This window comes from Cryptomeria japonica, chromosome 11, assembly GCF_030272615.1.
Source record: "Cryptomeria japonica chromosome 11, Sugi_1.0, whole genome shotgun sequence".
NCBI lineage: Eukaryota > Viridiplantae > Streptophyta > Pinopsida > Cupressales > Cupressaceae > Cryptomeria > Cryptomeria japonica.
The window spans coordinates 635,596,718-635,602,717 of NC_081415.1; positions in this window are offsets into that span (position 1 = coordinate 635,596,718).

Sequence of the window (6,000 nt, forward strand, 5' to 3'; positions counted from 1 at the left end):
CTGGAGGAAATTTAGGCATGAGACGACAAGTGGACTCAAGTCCTTCCTAAGATGTAGGGGGTGTTGGAGAGAATATAGGAAATGGTTATGAAATGTGTGTACGTACACAATTTTCATTAAGTTTGGAAGTTGAAGATAAATGATGAATTAATATTTAAGAAATATTAATTTCCTTAGCCACATGTTTGATGAGTTGGCAAAGGGAAGATGAAGTGGAGATGGAGGTTGAGTTGGATAAGAGAGATTAAATAATTTAGGAATTATTTAATATTTGAGACTATAGGATAGGAGAACAACTATTAAATATTGGATATTTAATTGTTTGGAGGAGATAATTAAATATTAGATATTTAATTTATTAGAGGAATAAGATAGATGAATTAATTAATAAAATATTAATTAATAGAAAGACATGAAAATGAATTAAATAAATTAATCTTTTCAAATTAACTATTTAATAGAAGAATAAATATTAGATAAATATTAAATAAATATAAAATATTTATTTAATTTCTCATAGCCAATTTTAGGTGTATACAACTAGTATTCAAGTGAAAGATATTACCTTTAATCTGATTACCGATTGCAATTTCCGATCTAGTTCGTTTTATGATTTTGGATTTTCCATTCTTGAATTGTAATCGAAATCCTTATTCCATTAACTGACCAACACTCAAAAGATTATTCTTTAAACATTCAACATAATATATATTGTCAATATTGTGCTTACCATCCAAAGATATAGTGCCTCTTCCTTTAATTAAACAAGCTTTGCCATTTCCAAATCTTACTTGACCTCCATGATATTCCTATAATGACAACAATTTTCTTTTATCACCAGTCATATGATGTGAGCATCCACTATCAATGATCCATTCATCCTTTTCTTTAATTTTTGTTGCTAATGCCTATCCTACTAGTTTGACAACAGTTGTCAGTTGATCTTCTTTTATTGCAACAAATGCCCATCCACTATTTGTTGGATCTTCATCAGAATCATTTGTAACACCTTCATCTGTATAGTAACATGAATTATCTCTGTTTTTCCTAAATTTGTATCTCTGATATTTAGGGTTAGGCTTATATGTTCTCTTTGCCTCATCTCTTAGTCTTGAATGTCTATCAGTCTACCTAGATGCCATATGACCAACTTTATTGCAATTAAAACATTTTAAAGGTCTTTTACCTTCATACTTACTTCCTGTTGGACCTTTAGGCATCTTCCTTGCAATTAGTGCTTCAAGTTCTTCAAGTTCTTCATTTTCTCTTCTGATATCTTCAAGTTCTTTTGCATAAAGTGCTTTCCAATCAGATTTGTCAAATGATGATTGTTGGTGTAAATAATTATTCATCTTGGATATTATTACACTTACTTAATTTTACTTAGGAAATGCATTTCATAGTAGTTTGGGTATGATACACTTGGGTGTTTGTGCCACATTGGGATAGTGTGTGTAGGAGAATTTCCACCTTTTATGGTGTTGATCTTGTTGTTACACTCCAAATTCAGTGGGTGATCCACCTCATGTGGACTATTATATTGTTTCTCCTACCTACCCACACCTATTTCCTACCTACCCTTATTTCTTATTGAGCCACATGTCATGTTTGTGTGCTCACATATCCCTAGCCTTGCTTATATAAGTAGGCTCATCTATATTGTATGTAATTGAACTATTGATCATTTTCTATTGATGAGAATACAGTTTATTCTTGTCCTATATTGTGTCTTTATTTTTTACATTTCATTGAGCTCTTGATCTTGGCAAAATCTCATAATGATGATGATGATGCTTTGAAGGCTATATCATTCTTGACTGTAGCAACAAGACCAAATTCTTCAAGCTCAAATGCTGAAAGTTTTCGAACCAGAGTATCTCTAGATACTGATGTATTAGGCATTGTTCTAAACTCATTAATATCTATCACTTTCATTCGTAACCTAGTGGAAAAGCTCTTAAAAATTTAGAAACAATTTCATCTTCACTTAAAGATCCTCCACAACATTGTATTCCTAAAATAATTTCATTAACTCTTTCCATAAATACAAAAATTATTTCATCCTCTTCCATTTTTAAATTTTTAGACCTAGCCCAGTAACATTCCAGTTTTGAAATTTTGACAATGGAATCTCCTTCATCCAATGTTTCCAGTTTATCCCAAATAGCTTTTACTATAGATCTATCTGATAATCCCATGATTTGTTGATCTGATAATGTGCTTAGAAGTGCTTCTCTTTCTTTGTAATCATTCTCCAAGTATTTAGCTAAGTTTGGTGGATTAGGGTTATTTAGATTAGGAGCAACATAGCCATTCTTTGTAACATCTCATAAATCTCTTCCAATGCAGTTCAGATGTGTCTCCATTCTGATCTTCCATATACCATAGTTAGTTCCATCAAGTTTGGGACTTTCCTTCCTGAAGATATTTGCTGCCATAGGGTCTCCTCAAGCTATTAGGCTTCTGCAAAAAAAGGAATAGGCTCTGATACCAATTGTTAGGATCCGGGAAGGACAATTGAGAGAGGGGGAGGTGAATCAGTTGTCTATAAATTGTAACCCAAAACAAATTATTCCAACTTAAAACTCAGTGCCGGTAAAACAGATTAATAGCTACAGTATTACTGGTACAACTTAATGCATGAAACAGAAAGAGAAACAACATCCACAACATATGAGATAGATTTTGATGTGGAAACCCTATAAGGGGAAAAACCATGGTGGTAAACCTTACCCACAATCAGTTGATACTACTGTAGATAGTAAGTGAATACAATAATGGGGTCTGCACATGCAGAAAGGCCAACCATCTAGAGCTCACTACTCAATCACCAAATTAGGAGTCACATTGACTACACAGTTGAATGGTTAAATCCAATAACAATGTACTAATTCAATTTAGCATCTTCAATGTCAGATTCAGTACCGATTTAAGCTCTGCGCATGAGGACCAAACACTTTCATGACCTTTAACAACCTTCCTTCAACCTTCAGATGATATCTACATGATTCGCACAAGGATCTACTTATTTTTGTTCTTCACAATGATCTCAACATGCATGCACACTCTTCTTCCAAATAAGATCTTACAATTATTTATACAAAACTTAAGACCTAATGCTTAGGTCGGCTCCTAAAAAATATTAGATTTAAATAAATTAAAAACTAAACCTTGGTACAATACAATATGTCAGCCTCAATACATTTACACATTATTCAATCAATAAATCATTTCCAAATCATGTCGTGCTGATCTGGAACATGTTTTCCTATGCCAGTTCATAACCTAAACCTATTTGCTAGTTAAGGAAAATATGTGAACCCGATCAGACCAATATGCAAAATGCCAAATGCAAACATCCAATCCATGTCTTTGATGTAACCAAATGATCTTCAGATGACAACGAGTCATCACCAACTTCTTGAGCTACCGATGAAATATATATCGGTAACTATGCATAAGCCAATATCCATACCGGGACCACAATGTGTCGGTTCATCAACAAACCAATATAACTAGAGTGTCAAATTAACAATGTAGACCTCTAGAAAGATAAGTGTTGACATCAATGACAAAACCAATGCAACACATGACGAAGTCATCCATAATACCAACAACAGCTACCTTATGTTTATAAGCAGGAGGCAAAGATCTCAGCACCTTAGAAATAATTTCATCTTCTTCAAGGGTTCCACTGGTAGATCTGATACCTAGGACAAGATAATTCACCTTAGCCATAAAGGTATTTATGTTCTCAGATTCTCCCATATTCAACATCTCATATTTCCCTTTCAAACTTTGCAACTTAGCAACTTTCACTTGTTTATCTCCTTCATACAGGGTCTCAATATTCTCGGAGATCTCATGTGCAGTCTGAAGTCCCATTATGTTCATCATTTCTAAATCAGTTAAGGCACTCAACAATGATTCCTTCTCTCTAATGTTGTCTTCAACTTCCTTGATCTCATCAGAAGTAACCGGTACATTCTGAGTAGAATAGGCATTCTTTGTTATCTTCTAGTAATCCTCTCCAAGACATCTCAAGTGCACTTCCATCCATTTCTTCCATATAGCATAATTACTACCATCAAATCTTAGACTCTCCTTCTTGAAGATAACACTTCCACTTCTAGTTGCCATCCCAGATCTCCTCAAGTGGTTAAGCTTCTTCCAGAGGATCTAGCTCTGATACCAATTATTGGCAACAATGTGAAGGAAAACTGAGAGGGGGGGTGAATTAGTTTTCACCAAATCTACAAAATTAACTACAAAAACATATTTGATAAACCACAAAAATAAAAAAGATAAGAAAATTGATAGCACAACACACAACACCAATATTTTGACATGGAAAACCCGGTTAAGGGAAAAACCATGTTGGGAACCTACCCACAATAAGATGATACTTTGTAGTAGTATGTGAAAATATTACAATGGGGAATTCACATGTATTTAGGCACACTTCCTAGATCTCACTACCTAAAAGATAATGACCCAGAAGGATACAACCCTTAGGGAAGTCTCATTGAATTACAACAAGATTCAGAACACAATTTGGAAGAAAGGAACTACAATAATAACATCTCCAAATGCCTGATGGCAGTTCTAGTTAAGCACAATTGTTTGCACTACAACACCAATCTCTACTCAATCACAATGTTGAATGATGAATCACTTGATCACACTACACCACTCTCTGATAAAGCATACACAACATTGACACCTAAATTACATGACAATATCACCTATTTATACAATTCATCAACCTTGACAACAAGGTCAGCTAAACCCTCAAATCACAATTACAAAATTATATCACACGATATAAAGATCGACCATCGGAATAATATAATGATTTAAATAACATAATATGGACCTAAATCAAATCTTCAAACACACAACACCACCGGAAATCATGCCAAGATCAATCGCAACATGCTACACCACCAAGAAAATCGCATAACATGAAGAACATCACTGACTTAGCAAAATCACCAAGAACTCGCACAAAGTTCAATTCGGATCATAAAAAAAAATAGGACACAATTAGGAAACACCAACAAGCATGTTAGAATCATAAGCAACAACTGCACTAGCATCACTTATCAAATCTTCATCTGTCAACATCTAAAACTTAGAAACACTCAAACAACAACAAAAGTCACGAAGAAAGATTACTTCTAGAGCAACAAATCTGAACCATCTAAAATGAAGATCCACAAGACCATCCCAAATAATATCCCAAAATCTTAGCACAAGATCTCATCACACCAAAATATATCGGAGGAAATACTAAAATCTGCAAAGAACTGATCAGAAAAACAAACTGCAAAAGTGGATCATATGATATGATCAATTATGCTTCCTGGATCACCAAAACTAGTACAAAAGAATATAATGATACAATAAATACTCCATACACCAAACCATAATCCCAATGAACCAATCTACAATCACTAGAGAAAGAATATGTTGACATCAATGACAACAACATATCCTAGCAGCAACAATATCCAACAATACTAAGGGAGGGAAATTAGAAATTTGAATTTTAGAATGCAAAATGATTCAAAGAATAATGCAATCTCCTAGAAATTTAAAATTTAAAATTAGGGATTTTCCAAAATAACCTCTTAATATTAATTTAAAAGTATCCCTTAGAAGATAGAAATTTAAAATTACAGTTGAAAATGACCTCTTAATTTTTAAAAATTTGAAAGGAGGGAAGACTAATTTTAAAATTAGGGTTGTCCTAACCTTTTAATTTTTAAATTTTGAAAATTTGGAATGTTGAAGAAATCAATTTAATTTTAAAAATTAGGGTATTTGTAATTAAACTTAATTTTAAAATTTAAATTGAAAATTGAAATGTTGAAATTCAAATTTATTTTTGATCTTAGGGTGACCTAAAATCAATAAAATTTCACAAATATTTGGAATTGTGCAGTAAAATATAGTCAAAATAGGCTCTCAAAATTTGAGGAGAAAAAGTCGAGATCA